This window comes from Festucalex cinctus, chromosome 12 (genome assembly GCF_051991245.1).
Source record: "Festucalex cinctus isolate MCC-2025b chromosome 12, RoL_Fcin_1.0, whole genome shotgun sequence".
NCBI classification, from domain to species: Eukaryota; Metazoa; Chordata; class Actinopteri; order Syngnathiformes; family Syngnathidae; genus Festucalex; species Festucalex cinctus.
The window spans coordinates 3,510,813-3,525,127 of NC_135422.1; the positions used below are offsets into that span (position 1 = coordinate 3,510,813).

At 39.4% G+C, this 14,315-nt stretch overlaps 1 protein-coding gene across 3 annotated transcripts in view; it reads left to right on the top strand.

The window, feature by feature from the left end:
* dlgap2a (discs, large (Drosophila) homolog-associated protein 2a) overlaps positions 1-14,315 on the top strand; it is a 139,760-nt gene that overhangs the window by 24,395 nt on the left and 101,050 nt on the right. Inside the window, exon 1 of one of the 3 annotated variants that reach the window (XM_077538349.1) lies at positions 4,437-4,761. The exons of the other annotated variants lie outside the window; for them this stretch is intronic. The gene's annotated coding sequence lies outside the window, so the exon portion shown is untranslated. Of the gene's footprint in view, positions 1-4,436; positions 4,762-14,315 lie in introns of those variants that run through there. 3 annotated transcript variants of the gene reach the window in all.

Consider the following 14,315-nt stretch of genomic DNA (forward strand, 5'->3'; position numbering starts at 1 on the left):
CAGCGCTGCACTTAGACATTGGAGGGGGGGGGGGGGAAAAAATATGTTTTAACGTTGATTTTACTGATTGTTATTAAACGTTTTTGGCGGTCAAAGAGTTAAAAACGATTGCCGTCAATTAGACGCAGATTTTCGCTATTTGTGTGCCAGCCCAAAATTATGGAGCTCAACTGTCATCATATTGTTCCAAAAAAGAATACAAATGCAAATGGAACAGAGTCCTGGACGTGTTAAATCGACGTGTTTTTCATATATATTGTTCCCAGAATGCATTGCGTGGTGCAGGTAATGACGTTATAAGGACACTAATCCTTGTCATATTGATTTGTGTTAACTTACCAGGAATTGAATTTGTGTCGTATTTAACACGTTTGTTGGTCTAATGATAAAAATAAATAAATACATTAATAATAATAATAATAATAATAATAATAATTAAACAAACCGTAACTTTACGTTGTGTGTAAAATAATGACATCCAGGACGATTTCCCCCGTACAGGGACTGCTTGTGAAGTTACAAATTTGATATATTTTGATTGTGGCCGACTGATTAATTAGTCCGACATTACAATTTTTTTTTTTTTTTTTAACTTTACAAAATTATCTCGCGGGCCGGATTAAACCCCTTTGCGGGCCTGATCCGGCCCGCCGGCCTTATGTTTGACACCCCTGATCTAATGGATGCATAACGTAACCCCAGCCTCCACTGTAGCGCCTTATATATGAAAACAAGTTTTAAAATATGAAGGTGCGCCTTATAATGAGGTGCGCCTTATAGTGCGGAAAATACGGTACTTTGATTTGATTTAATTTTTAATTGTTTAATTGTATGTATTTATTTACATTGATCATATTTTTCAAACACACATTTCTAATTCTATTGAGTTCCCTCACAGTTGCCTGCCTACGAAGTCTTGTTAAAAATTCTCTTCTTTTTTTTGTAACCTGAGCATGACAGGAAACGGCATCACTATTCTGCATGTACCCATTGAAGGAGGAATGAGTTTTTTGCAATAGTCTCATAAATCTCCGTTCTACCTGGTTGAACAATGAGATGTTTGGAGCCAGGCCGGCTGGCCGTCTCTCTCTCGGCCGTCATTATAGATCTAGATTGACAGCTGCTCCATCCTGTCTGCCACTGTTAATCACTGAAGGATTTGGGCTGCCGGCAAGCAACCCTGACAAGCGACCTTGAGTCCCGCTTGGACCAAGGGACGACAAGTAAAAAGCCTGCTTCCTTGTTAGAGCAAGTGATGCATTCCTCGGGCAGTTGCTCAAAAATGCTCCCCAATAGACTAACCACAATTCAAAAGTGTTGACTTTTTTTCCTTCTAAATTGATGGTCATTCTTCTGTACCATTTTTAGCACGAAACAGCCTGGTTCCATCCTGTGTGGTTACTTTTTTCGATGCGGGGTGGTGACAATGGCACCGTTTTTCACAACCTATTCCATGTTTCTAGAACTTAGGTTGAGGAAGGCCGTAACGTGACGGTCATTTGAATAGCAGATTGATAACTGCTTCCCCCCCCCTCATACCTTAAAAAAAAAAATAATAATTTCACAGTAATGTCTTTTAGTACTTTTCCGGGTACTCCGGCCTCCTCCCACATTCCAAAGACATGCATGGCAGGTTAATTGGGTGCTGTGAATTGTCCCTAGGTGTGATTGTGAGCGTGAGTGGTTGTTCGTTTCTGTGTGCCCTGCGATTGGCTGGCAAGCAGTCCAGGGTGTCCCCCCTGCCTACTGCCCGAAGCCAGCTGGGATAGGCTCCAGCACCCCTTGCAACCCTTGTGAGGAATAAGCGGTTAAAAAAATGGATGGATGGGTGTCTTTTATAGTGTTGTTCCGATATCGATACTGGTATCGGCAGAGGTGCCGATACTGCATTAAAACAGTGTTATCGGTATCGGTGACTACTCACAACTAACATGCCGATACCATTAATTCCAACGCTAATATTGCTCAGTATTATTAGTAATATTATTAATATTTTTAGTAATTATTTTTAATTTATTTTTTATTTTTTATTTTTATTTTATTCTTATATTAATTCTTTTTATTAATTATTAATATTAGTAATAGTAGTAATATTGCTAAGATTGCTTTGAACCAATGGCAGGACAGCTTTTTCATGTTGAGGAAAAAAAAAACTTACGTATCGGTATGATATCGGTATCGGCCGATACTGCAAAGCTGGGTATCGGCGGTCCCGTCGCCATGGGCGGGCCTTGGGGGTCCGTGCCCGCCCTGTCAGTCAGCCGTGCCCGCCCTAGCAAGACGACTCACCAACTATTCGTCCTATCAGTCACGTAAACTTGCGCCTTCTGTTTTAAGTAAAGCATGGCGTGCCAGCCAACCACATACCTCCTTTCAAGTTTGGCTTTGATTGACAACTAAGCGAGCCAATTACAATCCGGATCACGAGGGCTGGGGTGGGGTGGGGGGGATGACGCGCGCTCTGCAGACGTGCCTGAGCCAAATCTACTTCCGGGTAGAAAGTGCGCATTTGCCGGCTGGCGCTGGCATAAAGACTGAGCAGTGAGCACGTCGTGCGGCTTTAATGGGAGCCACCAAACGCCAAACCTCGATCCAGGATGACACAGTTGACATCATTGGGAATCCTGAGTCCACTGGTTACGTTTACAAGTGAGTGGCAAACTTTTATTTTAATTAGTCAAGCCACACAGCACGGATGAATTGTAGCAATACACAGTATGCGGTTAACAGACTCAAGCAGTCACACGTACACAACAACAACTAAGGAGCATAAAATTATTTATCACTAAAGCAGTTGCAGTACAATGTGAGTTGAATTCTCTTTTTTTATTGCCAAGTTTGTTCATGTTGATGACTGTCACTAAGTTCTAATTTTAAAAAAACAGCACTTTACACATCCTTTTGGATTGATATTCTGCTTAGTTTTTTACTGAACTCATATGTTGTTTCTGTATATCATCGACATAACTCAACCTTATTTCTAAATCACTTTAAAACATCAATTGCTGCATACAAAGTGCTGTGCATGGAATAGAAATTAGTCTTTTAGTAGACACGTGAAATAAAATAACACAAAATAAAATTAATTAGAGTAAATATACGTAGATAAGTATACACGCAAATAAAATTAATACTAAAAAAGAAATCTGTATAAGTATAGAAATAAAATAACACAAAATACAGAAGGCACCATAAAAAAAAGTAAAATGATGTGAAGTCTCGTGCTGAGTCAAAGATCAAAGAATAAAGATGTCTGGCAAAAATGATATCCATATCCATATCGTACGGCCCTATTCCAACATGCAAATGAAGGCAACTGCGAGCCAATTCCAGATAGAAGCGGCTGGGTCACATTCGGACATAGTTGTTTACAGAAGTGAAGAGTGGATTTGTTTCAAATGAACTTTTGAGTTGAATAAATGCAAAATGAACTACACGTTTTTTTCAGTTTGTCTTTTTCGATTTCAGATTTCCGCTTTTAAGTGACAGAAAATATTTCTGAGCACTTTTGCAGTTGTCACAATGCCGCTGTTCAACCTGATGAACATTAGATTTAGGTTGATGAAGTGTGCCCCCCCCCCCCCCAAAAAAAAGGTAATCCCCCCCCACACAATTTGTTTCTGGTGACGGGTCTGGGTATCGGTATCGGTATCGGGAGCCAAAAAACGGTATCGGAACAACACTAGTCTTTTAGTAATTTTAGAAAGTTACTTGTGATTTTTTTTTTTTTTTGCGATGTGCTATATAAATAAAGTTGCCTTTTGGTGGAGGTTCAGCACCCGTTAAATTCAGATTTTAACTCATTCACTCCCAGCCATTTTCATGTTCTATTGCTATAAAAACATGGAACCTACCAAAAGAAAAATGTCTCTTCTTTCATCAGGGGGGGGAAAAAAAGTACGGTATATTTTTTTTAATCTGTTTTTACGTTTTGGAGCAATTAGCATTAGAATTAGCTGAGTTTCATCATTATTTACAAACCTGTTGAAAATACTGGAAGAAAAGAGCTTTTTGCAACATGGATCTGGTTGATCTCTTATACTTTGCTGTCACCTGCTGGCCGTTTTTTTTTTTTTTTTGTAATAACTACCATCGCTTTAAGCGACCACTTCAGGTCAGAAACTGCATCAAAGCCTTCATACAAAAACTCTAGCAAACAAAAACCTAAAAAACGTATAAATACGTTTTTGGGAGTGAATGAGTTCATCTCAATCTCCCATCGACACCTCAAATGAAGAATTACAACACGACTCTTCTGGTTGCCACATCCAGAACGTAATATAATCAGACATCTCACTCTTTCTTGCTCTTTTTCTGTCCTCTTGTCTCACGCCACCTCACCACATAACTCTCCATCTGTTCCCTATTGGAAGTCCAGAATCCACGTTCCGGTCACAGTTTAGCTGCAGCCATGCTGTGGGAACCAGCAGCGGCAAACGTGCGTGTTTGTCTGCCTCTCGTCTCTCTTGCTGCACCGCCACTCTGCCGTGCTGCAGTGGATGCTCCAAACAGTGCGCTCGCAACTCATCGCGGCATCTCGCTGACATTTCGCCGCCGTTCGAGCCCCCCCACCCCGCTGGCTTTTTTCCGCCATCGCTTATGATCAGCGCGTGTGAATAAAGATAAGGGCAAGGCTGCGTACAGGTGGAGAGCTCAGGAAGTCTATAATTCCTTGCACATGACTGTGTGATTTTTTTTTTTCTGCTGTCTTCGGTGGCAATTGTGCTCCTTGATGCCTCCTGCTTGTCGACACTTTGCCAGGTAAGTTAGTTGTCTGGTCCTCGTTTATTTTACTCTGCATGTGCTGATTTATAGTGGAGAGCTTTTTTTTTTTTTGGTAATGCTTTTGATTTTCCCCAGGCAAAAGTTATAGAATTGCTGTTTAACAAATAGTATTTGAATGTGCCTGTTTGATAATGCAACCACATTGTATGTTTTGCTAATAAGCAGTGCAATAAATTCTGGTTGACTGCAGCAACTTGAAATCATGATGCAGAAATAGGAGTTGCTGTATGCAGAATGCTTTTTTTTTTTTTTTTTATTTATTGTACAGCAAAATACAAATACCTTACTACGGTATTTTTTAGGCATTCCGTTTTGAGCGTATTTATTGAAAAATTTCATTCTCAGTGCTGTTGCTGTCTGAACTTGCAGGGGTGTGCGCAGTTGTATGTAAACTGTCATGATGGGTGGGTCATCATGTGTGGAATGTACTGAATGTTTGCATTGAATGTTTTTTTTGTTTTTTGTTTTTTTAAATGTATGTCGTTTCCTGACTGGTTGTGACAGAGAGCGAACAACAACATGTGGTTACTTTCAGGAAATTCTCATCAGTGTTTCATCACTTATTGGGCTGTCATGAGTTTGTGTGCGGACCTATGATTTTTTGCGGTGTCTCTTTGAACGAAGTCATCCCTTGCTTTAGCAGCCCCGTCGGAAGAGAATGCTTGGGGTCCTCCTTGTCCGTTGCTGCACTGCAGACAAGTCTCTCTCTCTCTCTCTCCCGCCCAGGCTGCTACGTGCTACTTTACTTCAAATCCAGACAGCGTAGGCTCAGAGAGACTCTTCACGTATCAGACTGTGCCCATTTGAGCAGATGGTTGTAGCCGAGTAGCTCCCAGCAGTCGTCACCGTGGCGTAATTTGGAAGCGCAGGTGGCTTCGTCAGTTGGGAGTTTGGAGTTTGCCGTTCCCGTCGCTGTTGCTTTGATGAGGACGTCTGTAACGGCGCCTTGCCGACAACTCGGGGTTGCTCTAAATGAGCTGAGCGGCGGATCTCCCCGCAAGGTTGTTTGGATTCGCCAAATGGTTCGGCGTCATCCATCCTTGGGGCCTCCTCCGACTTGCCCGCTGCTTCACGCCGGCTGCGCGTGACGTGCCCGTGAGGCCACATCCTCGATTAAAAACGGCGAGATTGCGTTCAAAACAGCACGAGGACGCTTTTAGAAGAATTGTCGTAATATGACTATTGCATCACTGAGTCAAAAGATCAGTTGTGGTCCACATTCATAATGAACTCGTTCACTCCCAGCCGTTTTCACATTTCGCAATCCCCTTCGCTCCCGGCTGTTTTACTGGATTTCGATTGATTTTGCAAGGCCCACAGAATATTTTGTTCAATTGCTCTAAAAGCTTGGAACCTACCAAAAGAAAGATTAAAGTCTCTTCTTTCATCAGGAAAAAAAAAGTATGTTTCTATCTGTCTCCGTTTTGCAACAATTAGCATTAGAATATAGCTAAGTTTCATCAATTTTCACAAATCTATTTCAAATTCTAAGTAATTGAGCTTTTTTTCTAGATGGCCCTGGTTGATCTCCTTTGCTCTGCTGCCACGTTTGTTCATTGACGAGGTTCAACAAAATTTTCAAACACAATGATGAATGTTTTCTGTGCTTGGCTTCACTGTTCATTTTTATTAAAAAAAAAAAAGAGAACAATATTTTTGTCACTGTTTTATTAGTTGCAAAATCCAGTGTGACGTCTTACCCGACAAGGTGAGACAACCTACCTACTACCTACTGGTGGGGGAAAATGTCACATTTACGCTCTCTATTTGATTGCTTATAACTCAGCACCGATACAAAATATGAAAATGACATAAATACAAAATATATAGCTGATAATTTGGTCTTTTATCTGGTAAACATTTTGTTTTTATATGATGTAGTCTTTCCCCCAAAAATATGTATGCGTGTAAAAAATGTGGCATCGAGCCCTGATGAGCTCCAATGTCTGCACTTTGTGAATTTCGTGTCAATTCACGCTTTGAGGGCCAAATCTGACATGCCCCTCCCTTACATTGTTGCTCAAGCCAGCTCTGTGGTTCTCATTCACACCAAGAAGTTTTGCTATCATCTAAACAGCCCACTATAAATAAGGATTTCCAGGCCTTGAGTGCACTGTGTATCCTCAGACATTTTGTGACAAATGACTGGAAACAAAACTAATCTCCTTGCACTTGCCTGCTTGTTTATCTGTCAAGACCAGGCACTTCGTTCTTCACAATAATCCTTTTGAAACAAAGTTCAACAGACTTCCATAGCTGTTATATTAGCATCATCCAAGCCCATGTGCATGCTGTTACCCAAGTATGTCGACGTTTTTCCGTTTTCGGCAGTGTTGCCATCCTTCCTGAATGAATTCAGCTTAGGAAGTTGCATCTTTCAAGATAGGAAAGTAACAATGCAGCTGAGGATCAATACACAATACTGCGTGTCCTTTCTGTCAACACAGCCCTCAAAAATGATCTTCAGATGGGCTCACATTGCCCTTGCAGGCATAACCTTTGAGAGTTTTTTTTTTTAGCACCTGAATTTGGTGGAATGTTTGCACAAAACTAATTAACAATAATTGATGGCTCTAAATTGTCCAGTGGCGTGAGTGGTTGTTTGTCTATATTTGCGCTGCAGTTGTCGGCCCCTTGCCTAAAGCCTATGGAGGACCAAAACTGCCAAAATTAAAAATAAATATATGAATAAATGAATGAATGAATAAATAAATAAACAACAAAAAATATAATTTTAATGTTATTTCCATTTGTATTTATTTTTTGTTTAATATTTGAATTATATTTATACTAATATAATTTAAAAACTAATATAAATATATTTATTTATTTATTTATTTATATATAAATATTTATTTATATATAATATATTTTAAAACTAATATAAATTTTATATTAGTTTTTATTTTTACTTGTATTTATTTATGTATTTGTTTATTTATTTATTTATTCATAAATTTTGGGCAGTTTTGGCCCTCCATACTAAGTCAGCCAGGATAGCTAATGATTACCACCACTATATAGAATGACTAAATAAAGGTACAGTAATTATATGTTGTTTTTATTTATTTAAAAAAAAAAAAAAACACCAACTAATGGGACACCAAGCAGTGGCAATAGAAAGTGAACACAACACAGGTTTTCTTTACTATCCTGTAATGTACTCACCTTAAAAAATGTGAATACTGTGTGGAAAACAAACATAAGTTTACACACCCCAACACAACACAAATAACTCGAAACGGTTGATGTTCAGTTATGAAAATTTTTCTCCATAGCAAAGCATGCACTTACGAATTATCACTGAACCTCGAATAATTCCAGCTACATTTATAGCACAACAATGTATTGAAGCACTCGACAAGGTGTACTGGCCGGCGTCCGGCGCATTAACTCGGCTGACAATAACAGCGTCGAGATTAGCCTTGTCATCTGCTATGATGCTTTCAAAAAACTTGACAGGGGATCACAGAAGCAACAAAGAGCGGGACAAATACATCTGTTGAACCACAGAGGATGGAGGCTGTCACATTCACTTCTTCACCAAGATGAATGACTCACGAGTGCGCTTTGAATTTGATTGCGACAACAGCTTGCTTACATCACGTGTTTGCCTTCGCTTTGATTAGGTTAGCGTGTGTTTTGTCATGCTTCGTTTCATCGTGGAACTGACCTTGTCATTATTTCCCTGATTTGTTCTTGGATTTTAGTTTGCCAACGTACTGGATGTAAACATACAAAGATTTAAGAGTTACTGTCATGGTCACTCAAACCCTGAGGCTCGTAAACAATTAAAACAGCTGTCAAATATCCCGTCGTCACTCGGCGCCTTGACATGTAGCTCGTGCTGCGAGAGCATGTGTGAAATATCGCCACGGGCATATTGCAGTGCTAATTTCCATAATTTTATACGACTCGGTGATAGCGACAACGGCGGCGATTTATCCAAAGTGGGTAAGAGGTTTTTACAGATTTGATCTGTCTGCGCTTGAATGTTTGCAGCTTGTTGTGGTTGTGATGTGATTTTGAATGGCGATAGGGACACATCACTTTTCATTGTCAGGTTTGAGAGCGGAATTAAAAATGAAAAGTAGCGGGGGGGGGGGGGGTCTCATTTGCTTGTGAATGTAAATGCAAGCGGTGGCAAACGCGTATTTGGAAGTGGTCACATTCAAAAGAAAACAAACCTCAAATACTGATAACTTAGTACAATTTGGAATGACTCATCTTTATAAATCGTACACAAAAAAACACCGAATCGCCGCAAGCACAAAACCTCAGTTGCCTTTTTACTGTTTTGTTCAACGTTACCTTGCTGCTGAATGCACCTTGAAATGGGTTCCAGAGAAAAGTAAACATATTGCACTTGAAATGGCTAATATATGTATACAGTATATAATTAACTCTTTTACTGCCGCACGTTATAAAAAAAATAAAAAATATCATATATCGGCAGCCCATTGAAAAGAGATACAATGCTGCCATCTGCTGGTCATAGTGAGCGAGTGTTTTTGATTCCACAACCCATTGACCAGGCGGCGCTGCACTTAGACGTTGCACTGCCCATTGATTAAAAAATAAATAAATAAACAAAGTAGTTGACGTCATTTCACGTTTATGGCGGCATACATTGTGATTGTACTCATTGTTTTGACAGTCAAAGAGTTAATATCAGAGTTGGGCATTCCGTCAATCCCGTGACCAAAAACATTCCGTTTTGCAGCAATTAGCATTAGAAGAGAGCTAAGTTTCATCGGTTTTCACAAATCTATTTAAAATTGTCAGTAATTTAGCTTTTTTTCAAGATGGCCCTGGTTGATCTCTGCTGCCACCTGCTGGCCGTTTGTGTAATAACTACCATTTCTGCAACCGTTCTTTGCAGTTGAGAGGCTGCATCAAAGCCTTCTGTATGCTCTAGCATAAAAAAACAAAAACAAAAAACGTATAAATACGTCTTTGGGACACTTAAAACATTTAAAAAAAAAACATATTTACACGTTATTGGGAGCAAATGAGTTAATAGGCAGGGGCGCTTAGAGCGGGGGGTCAGTGGGCGGCGGCCCTGGACATCCACCTGGAGAGTTATCACCAGTGAAATTAGACCGGGTATCTAAACATGATCATCAAGGAGTCAGGACCAAACATGCAGTGACGTCAAGAATTGCTAATGATAACTGACTTTTTGCGCTCGCACTTCTTTGCATGACACGAGCCGAAACGCAGATGGCGGCTCCGCTCGTTCCCACAAAATTGAGTGGTCAGCCGAGCCGCGCGAGGATGCAGCATCTCAGCCACAGGCAGCGTTCAGCCGCTGGTGTCAAATGTGTCATTTCGGAGCGTTTGTGACGTGTCAGTTGCGCCCATGAGACCGCGTGAAGCGCAAACGATTGTCAGCTCGTTGTCGTCTGCCGGGTTAATGCTTTTGACTTCAATCGGTGTCCAACCGACCGCATCGACTCCTCCTGCTGGAAAACATTCGCAAATCTCGGGCGGACGCGCGCGCAAACGTGACCCAAGCGAGGAGCATTCAGTAAATTGTCGCATTTAAAAAAAATGGATGGACGTTGTATCATGTCTGCTTTCCACCAGTGAGTTCCTGACAGTTTCATGACTGGGCTCAACGTAAAAGGGCTGTTATGACTGTTTTCGGTTGGGTCATCGGGTCATTTGCGACTGTTTTTGTGGTCATTGTCTTATGACGTTGATGTTGTCAGTTGCTTTTGCACTTACCAAGTCCCTTATGATGATAATGGAAGAGGATGGTGCATTAGCCACTCTAAGTTTGTCTCGTCTTATGCAGTTACTATGGCCCCAATGATGATAATGACTTTGCATGAAGCAATGGTTGTTTTCAAGGGCTTTATAAACAACATTGAGTATGATGATGATTAGGGGTGTTAAAAAAAAAATCGATTCGGCGATATATCGCGATACTACATCGCGCGATTCTCGAATCGATTCAATAATCGGCAAACTCGATATTTTTTTTTTTTTTTTAAGCAACATTAAGCCTTAATATTTTATTTCTATGCTGTTCAAACATGAAACAAATTACAACCGCTATAAGACTGAAATTTCAGATAAATAAATAATACATTTTCATATAAATCTTACACTCTACAAGCTTACTGATTAGTATTTTCTAAATTTGAATGAAAAAAAATCGCAACAATCGACTTATAAATTCGTATCGGGATTAATCGGTATCGAATCGAATCGTGACCTGTGAATCATGATACGAATCGAATCGTCAGGTACGAGGCAATTCACACCCCTAATGATGATGTATTAGCCACACTTAGTTTGTCTAGTTTTATGCAGTTACTATGTCCCTTATGATAGTGTAAGAGGGTGATATATTGCCACTCTTTGTCTCGTCTTATGCATTTACCAGGCCCCTTATGATGATGTCCTTGCCACTCTTGGTTTGTTTAGTCTTATGCAGTTACTATGTCCCTTATGAGTGTAAGATGGTGATTATATTGCCAAGCTTTGTCTTGTCTTATACAGTTAGAATGTCCATTACGATGATAATGTAAGATGATGACGTATTAGCCACTTTGTCTAGTCTTATGCAGTTACTATGGCCCCAGTGATGATAACGACAGCACTTTGCATGCAGCAATGGTTGTTTTAAAGGGCTTTATAAACAACATTGAGTATGATGATGATGTATTAGTCACACTTAGTTTGTCTAGTTTTATGCAGTTACTATGTCCCTTATGATAGTGTAAGAGGGTGATGTATTGCCACTCTTTGTCTCGTCTTATGCATTTACCAGGCCCCTTATGATGATGTCCTTGCCACTCTTGGTTTGTTTAGTCTTATGCAGTTACTATGTCCCTTATGAGTGTAAGATGGTGATTATATTGCCAAGCTTTGTCTTGTCTTATACAGTTAGAATGTCCATTACGATGATAACGTAAGATGATGATGTATTAGCCACTTTGTCTAGTCTTATGCAGTTACTATGGCCCCAATGATGATAACGACAGCACTTTGCATGCAGCAATGGTTGTTTTAAAGGGCTTTATAAACAACATTGAGTATGATGATGATGATGATGTATTAGCCATACTTAGTTTGCCTAGTTTTACGCAGTTACTCTGTCCCTTATGATGATAAAGCATGATGATGGCATATTAGCCGCTCTTTGTTTGACTAGTCAAAGCATTTGATAAAACTCTGACCAAACTCCATTTCATTGACCCCATCCTGTCATTACGACCACCACGCCGCATCTCCTTTCATTTTTTTTTTTTGAAAGGTCTCAAATCCCGTGTTTGTTTGACTCCGCATCGCAGCAGGGCCTTGCTCCCTTGGTTGCCATGGAGACAGCACCACTTGTCAGCAGTGCTGCACTCATTTTTGTGTCTTTGCATAAAACCCCCTCCCACCACCACCTATCCAAATTTTGCCTCATGTTGGGAACTCACCCATGCCGGCGGTTTGCGTGGGCGGACAGACAAGCACATGTGCGTGTTTTTGTGACGGTGGGCGAGAGGGAGCAGAATGAGGAAGATCAAAACAAGTTGGGAGGTTCAAACTGAGGGGGCGCTTGGAGGGGGGGCTCAGTGATGCAGATTTTTTTTTCCACCCCCTTTAATTGGTCCCTGCATTTTAACTCATTCACTGCCATTGACGGAAAAAGACGTCAAATGATGCTTTTTTTTTTTTTGCTGGTCTGGCAATGAATGTGTTAATGAGATACTTTTATTTTATTTTACGACCGACTCGTGACTCGTGTCTGGCGTCGGTGCCCCGCCTCTTCAACATGGTTGCAAACAGCAGAAAATGAATGCGCGTCAAGTTTTATTTTACCCATCGTTTTGATTTTGCACCGTTCTCTCGGGTGACCTATTTTATTTTCTCTTCTCGTATTCATTTTTTTTTTTTTTTTTGTTTTATTCCTGTATTCATAATCTTATTTTACCAGCCATCTTATTTCCTGCAGGAGCTGAGTCAAAGCAGAGAGTGACAGCGATTCGGAATGCATTAACATAACGCTTACTCAGAGATTCCTCATATGTCTGCTAATTATGCAGCACGCAACAATGATTCACCAAATGAGCTTGATGGTACAAGAAGTGGTGTAGAGCTAAAATTGGAAAAAGATTTACTGACACAGTGAGTTGCCGTGATGACTTACATTGTCAAAATAAAATGCTTAAGTCTACACGTATTGATGCCAAAAGACAAAAATATATCATGTGTGTATTGTTTTTGGACATTAGGTGCAGTTGGAAAAGTTCCACCTTGCTTTGTTATCCTTAAAGCAACTTTCATTTCTCAAGTTAGGCAAATGTGGTTTCATCCATATTTAGCAGTGAGCGCGAAACATGTATTTGCATTTTAGCCAATTCAGTTTTTTGTCTTCACTCGCTAGTTCGTAATTGTCTTTTTTTTTTTTTTTTGCTTTTATGTGCTCAGCATTTTGTTCTGTGGCTGAAAACAGCACTGAGGACATTGAAAGTGAAGCGAAACAGGAAAAGTTGCTGTTGGACAGTAGAGACTGTAGAGCAGTAAAAATTGTACAAATAATTTATTTGTGCTTTTGCATATTTAGAAAAATGCTACAGTATATAAGCCAATTTATTTGTAATAGGGCAGTTGAGTTATTAGAGTTTTGGAATTTTTCATTTTAGTTTTTATTTCGTTTTGAGTTTTTTTTTTTTTTATTTAGTTAGTTTTGATTAGTTTTCAGGGTGGTTCTGTTAGTTTTTATTAGTTTAGTTCTTTTAAAAATGCTTAGTTTTAGTTTAGTTTGATAGTTTTAGTATTAGTTTTTTTTATTTATTTATTTATTTATTTTTTAATATATTTTAATATGTATTACTTGTGCGCAATATTTAAAAAACACCATGGGCGCAACGTGATCTTTTGGTGCTTTTCTATTGGCTGCTGCTAGATGACGTCACTTCTGTGTGACATACTTTCACACGTCATTATTCCGGTTGATATCAAAATAAATCTTACTTAAAATCAAATTTAAAATCATCCCCAAAGGCTCATGCATTAAATTAATTACCAAAGATTAAAACAAAGGACGTTTGCTATAATTATAGTTAGTTTTAGTTAGTTTTGTAAACATAAAATGTAGTTTCAGTTAGTTTTGGTTTTTTAAAAAAGATTTATTTCGGTAACAATATTGTTTTTTGAATTTTAGTTTTTTTTTTTTTTTTTTTTTTCCCGATACCCTCCCTTCTTGCTTTGACCATCTCCAAACATTTTTGTTTATTTTATTTGAACTGAGTCAAATGCCATTTTTAGCATATGTCACGGGCCACTGACAAATGGACGGCGGTCCGCAAATGGCCCCCGTACGTGGCCGTAGTTTGGACACCACTGCCTTAAGGGCCTCAAAAGTTAGAATCACAGAAATGAATTTTAATTAGTAAAAAATATTCCTATCAGAAGATGTCTGTTTTGAGAAAGAGTATACATAGCTTTGGATTTACACTTAAAATGGAATCCAACTGCAAAGTTTTGGATTTAATAACGAGTCGTAATTCAGGACCAAAATGAATGCG